Source organism: Macaca thibetana, chromosome 7 (assembly GCF_024542745.1).
Source record: "Macaca thibetana thibetana isolate TM-01 chromosome 7, ASM2454274v1, whole genome shotgun sequence".
NCBI lineage: Eukaryota > Metazoa > Chordata > Mammalia > Primates > Cercopithecidae > Macaca > Macaca thibetana.
In genome coordinates, this window is record NC_065584.1 from 73,064,616 (window position 1) to 73,079,235 (window position 14,620).

A 14,620-nucleotide genomic window follows, 5' to 3' on the forward strand; every position below is an offset into this window, starting at 1 on the left:
CTGGGATTACAGGCGTGAGCCACCACACCCAGCCTGGCTTGTAGGTTTCTTATAGTGTCCTTGTCTGCCTTTGGCATAAGGGCAGTGCTGGCCTTGTAAAATGAGTTTGGAAGTATTCTCTCCTCTTCAATTTTCAGGAAGAGTTTGAGAAGGGTTGATATTAGTTCTTCTTTAAATGTTAGGTATAAGGCCTGGCACGGGAGGCCAAGGAGGGCACTTTGGGAGGCCGAGGCAGGCAGATCACTTGAGGTCAGGGGTTCGAGACCAGCCTAGCCAACATGGTGAAACCCCATCTCTACTAAAAATACAAAAATTAGCCAGGTGTGGTGGTGCACGCCTGTAGTCCTAGCTGCTCGGGAGGCTGAGGCAGGAGAATCACTTGAACCCAGGAGGTGGAGGTTGCAGTGAGCCACGATCATACCACTGTACTCCAACCCGGGCAACAGAGCAAGACTCTGTCTCAAAAAAAAAAAAAAACATACAAATATCAGTAGCATTTCTATACACTAAAACCTATCTGAAAGAGAAATTAATAGGAAAACAATCCCATTTACAATACCACCAAAAAAAAAAAGTCAGGAGTAAATTTAACCAAAGAGATGAAAGACCTGTATACTGAGGACAATAAAAGATTGATAAAGAAACTGAAGATAAAAATAAATGGAATGATATCCTATGTTCATGGATTAGAAGAATATTGTTAAAATGTCTACACTACCCAAGAAAGCTACAGATTCTGTGTAATCTCAAGTTCCAATGCCAGTTTTCACAGAAATAGAAGAAAAAAATTCTAAAATTCAAGTGGAACCACAAAAGACCCCAAACAGCCAAAGCAATCTTGAGCCAAAAAAAAAAAAAAAAAGCTGGAGGCATTATATTCCCTGAGTTCAAAACATGTTATAAAGTTGTTGTAACAGAATGGTACTGGCATAAAAACACTCACACTGGAACAGGAGCACAGAAATAAACTCAACTATTTATGGTTAATTGATATTTTACAAAGGTACCAAGAACACACAATGGGGAAAGGACAGTTTCTTTATAAATTTTGGTAAATTGGATATCCACATGCAGAAAACTGCAACTGGACCCTTATCTCACACCACATACAAAAATCAACTCAAAGCCAGGTGCAGCGGCTCACACCTGTAATCCTAGCACTTTAGGAGGCCGAGTGGGCAGATCTCTTGAGCCCAGGAATTTGAGACCAGCCCGGGCAACATGGCAAAACCATCTCTACAAAAAATAAAAAAAATTAGCAGGGTGTGGTGGTGTGCACCTGTAATCCCAGCTATTTGTGGGGATGAGGCAGGAGGACTGCTTGAACCTGGGAGGTTGAGGATGCAGTGAGCTGTGATTCTACCACTGTACTACAGCCTGGACAACAGTGAAACCCTGTCTCAAAAAAAAAATAATAATAATACAACTCAAGATGGATTAAAGACTTAAACATAGGCCGGGCGCGGTGGCTCAAGCCTGTAATCCCAGCACTTTGGGAGGCCGAGGCGGGTGGATCACGAGGTCAGGAGATCGAGACCATCCTGGCTAACATGGTGAAACCCCGTCTCTACTAAAAATACAAAAAACTAGCCGGGCGTGGTGGCGGGCGCCTGTAGTCCCAGCTACTCGGAGGCTGAGGTGGGAGAATGGCGTGAACCCGGGAGGTAGAGCTTGCAGTGAGCCGAAATCGCGCCACTGCACTCCAGCCTGGGCGACAGAGCGAGACTCCGTCTCAAAAAAAAAAAAAAAAGACTTAAACATAAGACTTGAAACTGTAAAACTACTAGAAAAAAAACATAGAAGAAAAGCTCCAGCATATTGGTCTGGGCAATGATTTCTTGAATAGGCCTTCAAAAGTATAAGCAACAAAAGCAAAAATAGACAAAATGGCTCATATCAAACTAAAAAGCTTCTGCACAGCAAAGGAAACTTTTAACAGAGTGCAGAGACAACCCAAGGATTGGGAAAAAATATTTTCAAACCATACATTTATAAAGGGGCTAGGCCAGGCCCAGTGGCTCACACCTCTAATCCCAGCACTTTGGAAGGGTGAGGTAGGCACACAACTTGAGGGCAGGAGTTTGAGACCAGCCTGGCCAACATGGTGAAACCCTGTCTCTACTAAAATTACAAACATTAGCCAGGCATAGCAGTGCACATCTGTAATCCCAGTTACACGGGAGGCTGAGGCAGGAGAATCACTTGAACCCAGGAGGCGAAGATTGCAGTGAGCAACTGCGCTCAAACCTAGGTGACAGAGTGAGACTTCGTCTCAAAAAAGAAAAAAAAAAAGAAGAAGAAGAAAGAGGAAGAAAAAGAAAAGGGTCTAATATCCAAAATATATAAGGAACTCAATTCAATACCAAGATAACAAATAACCCAATTAATAAATGGGCAAAGGACCTGAAGAGACGTGAATCAAAAGAAGATATAAAAATGGCCAATAGATGTTTGAAAAACATGCTCAACATCTCTAAGCATAGGGAAATGCAAATAAAATCATGAGATATCACCTCACACCTGTCAGAAGGGCTACATCGAGGTTCCTCAAAACAATAAAAATAGATTTACCTTATTATCCAGTAATCCCACTTCTGGGTATATATCCAATGGAATTGAAAGCAGTATGTTGAAGACATATCTGCACTTCCATGTTCATTTCAGCATTATTCACAACAGCCAAGAGACAGAAGCCAACCTAAGTGTCCATCAACAAATGAGTGGCTAAATAAAATGTGGTGCATATATACACAAAAGAATACTATTTAACCTCAAAAGAGAAGGAAATTGTGTCATTTGCAACAATATAGATGAACCTGGAGGACATTATGTTAAGTGAAATAAGCCAGACACAGAAAAACAAATATTGTATGATCTTATTTATATGTGGAATCTAAAAAAGTTGATCTCATAAAAACAAACTAAAAAAATGATTACCAGAGGTGGGGTGGGTGGGTGAAGGGAATGGGGATAAAGGAGATGATGATCAAAGGGTACAAAGTTTCAGCTAGACTGGAAGAATATGGTTTAATGATATGGATTATATTAATCTCATAAGAGTATTATAAGTTTATTTTCTAATTTTAAAAGATTCAAACGTTTAGTTAGAAATTTTTTTTTTTTTTTTTTGAGATGAAATCTCTGTTGCCTGGGCTGGAGTGCAGTGGGACAATCTCAGCTCACTGCAACCACTACCTCCTGAGTTCAAGCTGTTCTCCTGCCTCAGCCTCCCGAGTAGCTGAGATTACAGGCATGTGCCACCATGCTTGGCTAATTTTTGTATTTTCAGTAGAAACGGGGTTTTGTCATGTTGGCCAGGCTGGTCTTGAACTCCTGACTTCAAGTGATCTACCCACCTCGGCTTCCCAAAGTGCTGGGATTACAGGCGTGAGCCACTGTGCCTCGCCAGAAATGTTTAAATAATACGAACTGCCACAGACTAGAAGATAATAGGATGGCCGGGCGCGGTGGCTCACGCCTGTAATCCCAGCACTTTGGGAGGCCGAGGCGGGCAGATCACAAGGTCAGGAGATCGAGACCACGGTGAAACCCCGTCTCTACTAAAAATACAAAAAATTAGCCGGGCGCGGTTGTGGGCGCCTGTAGTCCCAGCTACTCGGGAGGCTGAGGCAGGAGAATGGCGTGAACCCGGGAGGCGGAGCTTGCAGTGAGCCGAGATCGCGCCACTGCACTCCAGCCTGGGCTGGGCGACAGAGCGAGACTCCGTCTCAAAAAAAAAAAAAAAAAAAAAAAAAAAAGATAATAGGATGTTCTTCATTAAAACAACAACAATAATAATATTGAAGCTGAGTGCAGTGACGCTTGGCTCTAGTCTCAGCTACTCGGGAAGCTGAGACAAAAGGATCACTTAAACCCAGGAGTTTGAATCCAGCCTGGGCAAAATAGCAAGACCCTGTTTTATATTGAATATTTATACTACAGTCAGTAAACCTGGATGTAATATAAAGACCTCAGAATTTCAACTGTGGCCTGTCTCAGGTGAAAACTATCTCTAGGACTGAAACTATTCTTTCAGAGATAAAAATGCCTTATGGGAAAAGATACCTGCTTTCTGAGGGAATATAATAAATACAATATCAAGTACTCCATGATTCAGAGCAAATGTCTGTTTTCCGTAGTAAACATTAGACCAACACTTGATTGCTGCCATGGTTTGGATGTGTCCCAACCCAAATCTCATCTTGAATTGTAATAATGCCCACGTGTCAAGGGCTGGGACAAGTGGAGATAACTGAATCATGGGGGGGTGGTTTCCCCCATACTGTTCTCTTGGTAGTGAATACGTCTCACCAAATCCGATGGTTTTATAAGTAGGAGTTCCCCTGTACAAGCTCTCTTGCCTGGCGCCATGTAAGACATCACTTGGCTCCTTATTTGCCTTCAGCCACAATTGTGAGGTCTCCCCAGCCATGTGGAACTCTGAGTTAATTAAACCTCTTTCCTTTATAAATTACCCAGTCTCAGCTATGTCTTTATTAGCAGCGTGAGAACAGACAAATTGCCATTTTGGCATGTTTTAGGGGAGGGAATAGATTTCTCCTTTTGTCTCACACCTCACACACAAATGTTCTTAAAATGTCATTCCTACAGAGGCTTCATTATCAGCACTCCTATTGAAAGACCTTACCCATGACACATTCTAAATTTGGGTGGATTATGATAAAACAGAACTGATTTCACTCAGTACCACATAAAATACGCTCTTTCCTGTCTTTGATCCCCTCCAGCCTCAGGAGCTATCACTTCCCATCTCCTGGTGGGCCTGTCAGGATGAGATTTGGGGAGTGTACCAATCCACCAACTGAGTGAATTAACACCTTATTCTCATGAATAATCTCTATAGCCCTCTACAGTGGGGTCGAAATTAATCACAAAATCTTTCAATATATTTTTATAAACACATGACTAACACATTAAAAAGTTCATAGGTTTTAGACCGGGAGTGATGGCTCACACTTGTTTTTTTTTTGTTGTTGTTTTGTTTTTTTGTTTTTTTTTGAGACGGAGTCTCGCTCTGTCGCCCAGGCTGGAGTGCAGTGGCCGGATCTCAGCTCACTGCAAGCTCCGCCTCCCAGGTTTACGCCATTCTCCTGCCTCAGCCTCCCGAGTAGCTGGGACTACAGGCGCCCGCCACCTCGCCTGGCTAGTTTTTTTATTTGTATTTTTTAGTAGAGACGGGGTTTCACGGTGTTAGCCAGGATGGTCTCGATCTCCTGACCTCGTGATCCGCCCGTCTCGGCCTCCCAGAGTGCTGGGATTACAGGCTTAAGCCACCGCGCCCGGCCCGATGGCTCACACTTGTAATCCCAGCACTCTGGGAGGCCGAGACGGGAGGCTCACAAGGTCAGGAGATGGAGACCATCCTGGCTAACACCGTGAAACCCCGTCTCTACTAAAAAATACAAATAAAAAAACTAGCCAGGCGAGGTGGCGGGCGCCTGTAGTCCCAGCTACTCGGGAGGCTGAGGCAGGAGAATGGCGTGAACCTGGGAGGCCGAGCTTGCAGTGAGCCGAGATCTCACCACTGCACTCCAGCCTGGGCAACACAGCAAGACTCTGTCTCAAAAAAAAAAAAAAAAAAAAAGTTTATAGGTTTTAGAATCAACAAGTCTTGAGTTTAAGATTTTTATGGACATTTATCTTATGGACAAGTTACTTAACTGCCTGAGCCTGTTTCTTCATCTGTAAAAATGGAAATAACAATATTTACCTTGTTATGATTGAATGTGCTCACTTTGAGATTACCTTAGCTGTTCTTTACTTGTTTTTCCTTTTGCACTTTCCACATGATACTGATAAATATACATCTCTCTCTATCCACCTTTCCTATCCATGACAATTTATAATTCCATTTCTGGTTCAAGAGGGCTATAGAATTATTGTTATTGGATATGGATTATAAAATCTATAAATTGAGAAATTATTTTTATGGTCAGGATATATATAAATGGGGGTAGGGAAGACAGAGGAAAAATAATTTACTCTGCTAAACTGCCTAAGTAATGCCAAAGAAGGGCTCTGGCTAAAAATGTTGAGAATAAATTTGGGGCTGAAATTGTGCCCAAAGAAAAAATTATCCTTTAATACAAAATAAATCATCTGTTCAGGTGTCAGTCCCCACCCTGGACAGAGGGCTCAATGGCTAGAACCTTATTTCAGGTAATCATATATCACAACTATCAAGATAGAGCTGCTTACATAAAACAAAGAGTAATTCAAGCCAAGTAACAGTGTCTTGAATGAGACAGAAATTTATCTTTTATACACTGGAAGTTCTGCAAGGAGCGAAAAAAATAAAAATTAAAAAATTTCCTGGCTGGGTGCAGTGGCTCATGCCTGTAATCCCAGCGCTTTGGGAGGCCGAGGCAGGCAGATCACCTGAGGTCAGGAGTTCAAGACCAGCCTGGCCAACATGATGAAATCCCATCTCCACTAAATACAAAAAATTAGCCAGGTGCAGTGGCACATGCCTATAATCCCAGCTACTTGGGAGACTGAGATAGGAGAATTGCTTGAACCCAGGAGGCGAAGGTTGCAGTGAGCTGAGATTGCGCCACTGCACTCCAGCCTGGGCAACAAGAGCGAAACTTTGTCCTCCCCTCCCCACCCGCCAAAAAAAAAAAAAAAAAAAGAAATTTCCCTATCACATTAAAGTCTACAAGAAGGCTGCCCAGGACTGGCATGGTGGCTCCATAATCATCTGAGATCTAGGGTCCCCTCTCTCTTTCTGCTCCATCATCCTAACAACTGACACTGATTCTCAAGATCATCTCATGGTCCAAGAGGGCTGGTGGCCCTCTAACCATCTGTGACACAAGCCAAAAGAAGGAACGACAGAAAGGCAAGAGAGAACACACCTGCCAGCTGAGTCAGCTCTTTTTTTTTTTTTTTTTTTTTTTTTTTTTTTTAAGAGACAGAGTCTCACTCTGTCGCCAAGGCTGGAGTGCAGTGGTGTGATCTCAGCTCACTGCAAGCTCCACCTCCAGGGTTCACGCCATTCTCCTGCCTCAGCCTCCCAAGTAGCTGGGACTACGGGCACCCGCCACCATGCCCGGCTAATTTTTTTTGTATGTTTAGTAGAGACGAGGTTTCACCGTGTTAGCCAGAATGGTCTCAATCTCCTGACCTCGTGATCCACCCACCTTGGCCTCTCGAAGTGCTGGGATTACAAGGGGGAGCCACAGCGCCTGGCCTGAGTCAGCTCCTTTTAAAGCAGCCTCCTGGGAAGTTGACTTGATATTGGTAGAATTAGTCACATAGCCATATCTCTTGTCAGAGAGGAGGAAAAATTCAATCTTTTAGCTGGGGACATAAGCTCCAAATAAAGTGGGGACTGACATTCTTTTACTAAAGTGCAAGGGAAGAATGGACATTGGTGGCCCCGGCAATCTCTGCTATAATGTTTCAAATCCATGTGAGAAAGGCTGGGCAAACTGGCTCATGCCTGCAATCTCAGCACCTTGGGAGCTGAGGTGGGAGGATTGCTTGAGACTAGGAATTTGAGACCAGCTAGGGCAACACAGTGAGACCCCGTCTCTACAAAAAATTAAAAATTAGCCAGGCGTGATGGCATGTACCTGTAGTCCCAACTACTGGGGAGGCTGATGTGGGAGGATTACTTGAGCCCAGGAGAGCAAGGCTGCAGTGAGGTATAATCACACCACTGCATTCCAGCCTGGGCAACAGAGGAAGATGCTGCCTTTAAAAAACAAAAACCATTTGAGAGGATAAAAATTTCAAGCACCTTGGAAAGGAGACAGCTTTGTAGGCCTAGGAAATCTGTTCCATCCTTTCCAACTTTAAGTGACCCCAGGGACATCAGAAAAGTAGTGAGTCCTTCCCACATCCCCCTCACCCTTTTGTAGGCAGTTTGTGGAAGAAGAAATAATTTAAAAGCTTCTTGATTGGTCTCTAACTAGCTGTGGGGCAAAATTATCTGTTAAGGAGAGTATTGAAATTCAAGCCTAAGTAAGACATCGTGATAATTGAACAAATACGTGAAAGAAAAAATCACTTTAGGTAAAATGTCCAGATTTTTAAAATATTGTTTTACTGGAAAATATTAAAGCCTCCACAGCACTCTCCTCTTTTCAAAACCTTTCCAGGCCAGGCATGGCATGGTGGCTTATGCCTGTAATCCCAGTACTCTGGGAGGCGAGGCAGGCAGATCACTGAGTCTGAAGGCCAGCCTGGCAACATAGCGAAACTCTGTTTCTACTAAAAATACAAAAATTAGTCAGGCATGGTGGCACTTATCTGTAATTTCAGCTACTCGGGAGGCTGAGGCAGGAGGATGGCTTGAGCCCAGGAGGAAGAGGTTGCATGCAGTGAGCCAAGATCACACCACTGCACTCCAGCCTGGGTGACAGAGTGAGACCGTGTCAAATAAATAAAACATACATACATATATACCTTTCCAGAACATCCTGTAACCCTTGGAACAAAACCCCAAAATTCTTAACAGTAAAGACTCCCACATTTTCTTGGCTCAAGGTGCTCATAGTGTCTCAGCAGTTTTTTTCAAGGCCCACTCAGGCCAAAAGAAATAACTAACATTTTGGTCTATTAAGTAGTTAGATCCAAACAATAAATATTCATGTCCTAACAACTTAGCATCTACTGGGCACTGCATAACTTTTCAAACCTTAGAACTGTATTGGACACAGCCATCCTCATCTTTTGCTCCACACCGATTTTCCCTTAAGCCTTGCTTTTTATCACAGCAAGGAGGGAAAAACACATCCAAAGGAACGTAACTGGATTTAAAGTGGAAACTAGCTCGAGGTAGTCGTTCCTGTGATGTTCGACAGATGTCGCTGTGTTTCCCTCAAATTTTAAAAATATCCAAGGCATCCTGGTGAGTTTGCTGGGGCACCCCAGGGAGCCTCAAAACACAGTTTGGGACATGGTTTATAAAGCCTTGCATTAACTGGCCCCTGACCATTTCTTCAGCCTTATCTGCCACTGTTCTCCTTGTTCACTACACTCCAGTTCTACTGGCCTTTTATTTTCCCAAAAGAGCCAAGCTCCTTCTTAGTCTTTTTTCATGCTTTGCCTTCATTTGGAGGACTTTTCAACTGGAAAAGCTTTCTTTACTTCTTCTAGTTTATATCAGGGACCCCTGTTATTCTCTCACTAGCCTACAGGCTCCACAAAGGCAGGAACCATGTCTGTTTTCTAGACCATCTTACACTCAGTGTCTAGCACAGTTCCTGGCACATAGTAGAAACTCAAGTGGTTTAAAAACATATGTTTCTGGCCAGGCACAGTGGCTCACGCCTGTAATCCCAGCACTTTGGGAGTCCGAGGCGGGTGGATCGCCTGAGGTCCAGAGTTTGAGACCAGCCTGGCCAACATAGTGAAACTCCGTCTCTACTAAAAATCCAAAATATTAGCTGGGCGTGGTGGTATGCACCTGTAATCCCAGCTTCTTGGGAGGCTGTGGCAGGAGAATTGCTTGAACCCAGGAGACAGAGGTTGCAGTGAGCCAAGATCACGCCACTGCACTCCAGCCTGGGCAACAGAGCGAGACTCCATCTCAAAAATAATTAATTAATTAATTAATTAAAATATATGTTTCCATTGACATTCATTAATAACTTAATCTCCAGATGCATAAGTAATCCAAGTGAAATACAAGAGAAATTCCTTTCTTGTTAGCAGTTCAGTTCATCAATAAGCAATTATAAATCTAAAAATTCATGGCATCTTAGAATGTGATTGCCAGCATACTTACAATGACATTTTAAAAAACAAATTAGAGGACAGGCGCAGTGACTCATGCCTGTAATCCCGGCACTTTAGGAGACCGAGGTGCGTGGATCACCTGAGGCCAGGACTTTGAGACCAACCTGGCCAACATGGTGAAACCCCATCTCAACTAAAAATACTAAAAATATAAAAATTACCCAGATGTGGTGGCACGTGCCTGTAGTCCCAGCTACTCAGGAGGCTGAGGCAGGAGAATCACTTGAGCCCAGGAGGGAGAGGTTGCAGTGAGCCGAGATGCCGCCACTGCACTCCACCCTGGGCAACAGAGTGAGACTCCTTCTCCAAAAATAAAAATAAAAATTAGTCTTTTCAATAAATGGTGCTAGAACAACTGGATATCCATATGCAAAAGAATGAAGTTGGCCCACTACCTGACCATATTAAAAAATTAATGCAAAATAGACTATAGACTTAAATATAAGCACTAAAACTCTAAAACCCTTAATATGTGAGTAAATTTTTATAACCTTAGATTAGGCAATGATTTATTTGATGTAACACCAAAAGCACAAGCAACAGAAGAAAAATTAGATAAACTCCATCAAAATTCAAAACTTTTTAGTTTCAAAGCACACCATTAAGAAAGTGAAAAGACAGTCCACAAAATGGAAAAATTTTTTGCAAATTATATATCCAGTAAGGGACTTGTATCCAGCATATATGACGAACTTTTACAAATGAATAAAAAGACAAATAACTCAATTTAAAAATGGAGCAAAGATAGGAATTTCTCCAAAGAAGATACAAGCAGCACATGAAAAGATGCTCAGTATCATTAGACATTAGGGAAATGCAAATCAAAACCACCATGAGATACCACTTCACAGCCATTAGGATGGCTAAAATAAAAAAGACAGACAATAACAAATGTTGACAAGGATGTGGAGAAATTGAAATCCTCATACACTGGGATTATAAAATGTATGAATGAGATTATAAAATGTATGAATGGGATTATAAAATGGGGCAGCCACTTTGGAAAACAGTTTGAGACCTCTCCAAAATGTTAAAATATAAAGTTACCATATGACCCAGTAATTCTACTGACAGGTATATACCCAAAGAAATGAAAATATCTGTTCACACAAAAATTTGTACATGAATGTTCATGGCAGCATTATTCATAATAGCCAAAAAGTACAAACAACTGAAATGTCCATCAACTGATGAATAAAGGAAGTGTGGTATTTCTATGCAACAGAATATGATTTGATTATAAAAAATGAAGTAGTGATACATGCTACAACTTAGACGAACCTTGAAAACAGGCTAAGTCAGAGAAGCCAGTCACAAAGATCACATATTATAAAATTCCACTCATATAAAATGTCCAGAACAGGGAAATCTGCAAAGATAGTAGACTAATGGTTGCCAGGAGCTCAGAGGAAGACAGAATGTAAAGTGACTGCTAATAGGTATGGGGTTTTCTTTTTGGGGGTGATAAAAAGATTCAAAATTAGATAGTTGTGATGGGATTGCACAATACTAAAAAACATGGAATGGTACACTTAAAAAGGCAAATTTCTTGGTCTATGAGTATCTCAATATACTTATTATTTTAAAAACATTTGAAAAATCATGTCTCCTTCATGATCTGCAGAATAAAGTTCTGACTGTAAGATTGTCTATAAGGCTCATAAGATCTGATACTTCCTACCATTCCTTCTTTATTCCCTCCAAACCCAGAGGCTCCAACAAACTACTTGGGGTTTCTTCTGCTTCACTCGTGCACTGTAGCTTTGTACATTTGGTTCTCTTTGCTTTGAGTACCCTTCCTTCATCTGCCTAGTAAATGCCCACTTGTCCCTTAAGACCGAACTCACTCCACACTGCACTGGTGGCCCTCTTTAGTGCTCACAAGACATTCTGTGCATATGCCATTGTAGCATGCATGGGACTGTTTCATAAATGTCAGCTTCCTTGCTGTGCTCCCACAGGACTGACTTGCTTCAAGGCAGGGACTATGTTATGTTTATCTTTGCATTCCCAACACCCAGCAGAGGTGCTCAATAAATGAAATAAAGGAATTAATGGATGGAATGAATAAACTCTTCATGCGTGTATTCATTTTATGATCTCTCTCCAACTCTTACTCATGTCCCTTAACATATAGTTTTTATATGTTACATTTTTCATGCCTGTATGATTAGCCTGTGGTTTTAAAATCTACAGCTTTTGGCTAGGTGTCACGGCTCATGCCTGTAATCCCAGTATTTTGGGAAGCTGAGGCAGAAGGATCCGTTGAGCCCAGGAGTTCAAGACAAGCCTAGGCAACAGAGGGAGACTCCATCTCTACAAAAAATACGAATATTAGCTAGGCGTGGTAGCACACGCTTGTAGTCCCAGCTACTCAGGAGACTGAGGTGGGAGCATCACCTGAGCCCAGGGACCTCAAGCCTGCAGTAAGCCATGATTGCGCCACTGCACTCCAGCCTGGGTGATGGTAAGACCCCGTCTCAAATAAATAAATAAATAAATTTAAAAAATAAAAACAAAAATAAAATCTACTTTTTTTTTTTTTTTTTAGAGAGTCTCACTCCAGCTGGAGTGCAGTGGCTCAATCTCAGCTTACTGCAGCCTCGACCTCCTGGGTTCAAGCCATCCTCCTGCCTCAGCCCTCCCAAGTAGCTGGAACTATAGGCACGTACCACTACACCCAGTTAATATATATATATATATTTTTTTGTAGAGATGAAGGTCTCACCATGTTGCCCAGGCTGGTCTCGAACTCAAGCAATCCGCCCACCTTGGTCTCCCAAAGTGCTAGGATAACAGGCATGAGCCATCACACCCAGCCAAAATCTACTGCTTTTGTAAAAAAGTAAGTTAAACAAAGGAGTGTTTAATAAATTATTAGCAAGTTTCTTTTATCAGATGATGTTTTATATGGATTGTATAATTTAGGTAACCAGTTGCTATTTACTATCACAATTCAATTACTATCAATGCATTATTAATTAACATTGTGATTGAGGTTTTACAAATAACTGGTGGGTGAATCTGATAAATTGTGTCTGAGTTAATAAGTTGAAGCTGGTATGTATTATACCATTGAAGTCGGTAATTATAGTTTGAGACCATTTTGAACTACATTTCACTAATTATTGCATTTCAATACTGCTACCTTTTCATTACCACTTCATGTGACACAGATTACTGATAAATTCCTTTATTGTGAGGTCATTCTCCTAAATTAGAAAGAACCAGAGACAGGACATGTAAGACCCAAAGTGAGTTTGTGGATCAGAGAGTGAGTCACAGTGATTGGACTCCAAAAAACACCTCCCACTGTGTTTATTTTCTAGGTCTAAATTCAACTTGGATTTAGAAAAATACAGGACTTGACTCCTCATCAGTCTTTTAGCTCAGGCGTGGGTTAGGAAGGATATGTCAGAGTTAGGAAGGCATGTCAGTAAAAAGGTACATTTTGAAGTGGTAGTGTCTTTATGCTTACATTTGTCTTTGTCAGGAAGTGGCTGTGGAAGCTGAGAATGTGATGTCTCTTGACAGGGAGTAGGGCTTACACAGAATTTGTCTGCATAATCTTCCAGATTCATTGTTTTAGATAGTTCTTTCAAACTTTTACACACTACAGAAACTCCATCCACATTGTTTCTCAGGTGTGGTGGCTCACGCCTGTAATTACTGCACTTTAGGAGGCCGAGGCGGGAGGATTGAGCCCAGGAGTTGAGGCCAGGTTGGGCAACATAGTAAGACCCCCATCTCTATAAGTGAGTAAGTAAATAAATACATATGTAATAAAAATAGATTGTTTTTGGAGGAATATATTGTATATATTAAGGAATGATCACCTTTCCAATTTTTTAAAGAATCTTGAGTAAACAAACTTTAGCTGAGCCTTCAGAATCAATGAGGATTGGGACAGCTTCATGACTATTGCCTATGAGTTGATAAAATCACTGCTTTCATCTTCACTCTGCACTGGTGGTAATAATAGCTCCAGGGTTCCTATTTCTGTGCTGGACAAGGGCTTTACATGCATTATCTCTCTTGATCCTCCCCATAATCCTGAGAGGGAAGAGGTCATAGAATCCCTATTTTACACATGATTTGGAAACTGAGCCTTACAGCAGCTAAATCAATGGCCTGAAACTGCACCGCTACTAGTGTCTGAGCTGAGATTGCATTCAGTGGTTGCTCTCACGAAGTTCCTAAAAGTTGTTACTGCCATCCATGTGTGGTCTGGTAAGTGGATAATTATAGCTTAGTTGTTTACAGCACAAAAGTACCTAGTACCAGATTGTTTGGTGTCCTTCTGTCACACCTGTTAATTGTTTGCTTGAGCTTGAAATTGCTCAGAATAGTTGTATGGTAGGCAGAATAATGCAACCCCTCCTCACCAAGATGTTCCTATCCTAACCTCCAAAGTCTTTGAATGTTAACTTATATGACAAAAGGGACTCCGCAGATGTGATTAAGTTAAGGATCTTGAGAGGGGGAATTATCCTAAACTACCAAGTGGGGTACAAGGTAACCATAATGTTCCTTATAAGTGAAAGACGGAGGCAGGAGAGACAGAGTCAGAGGAAATGTGGTGACTGAAGCAGAGGTCAGAGTGATGCAATTGCTGCCTGGGGCCACAGACCAAAGATGATGGGCAGGTGGAGCATGGTAGCTCACACCTGTAATGCCAGCACTTTGGGAGGCCGAGGTAGGTGGATCACAAGGTCAGGAGATCGAGACCATCCTGGCTAACACAGTGAAACCCCATCTCTACTAAAAATACAAAATATTAGCCAGGCATGGTAGCAGATGCCTGTAGTCCCAGCTACTCAGGAGGCTGAGGCAGGGGAATGGCATGAACCCT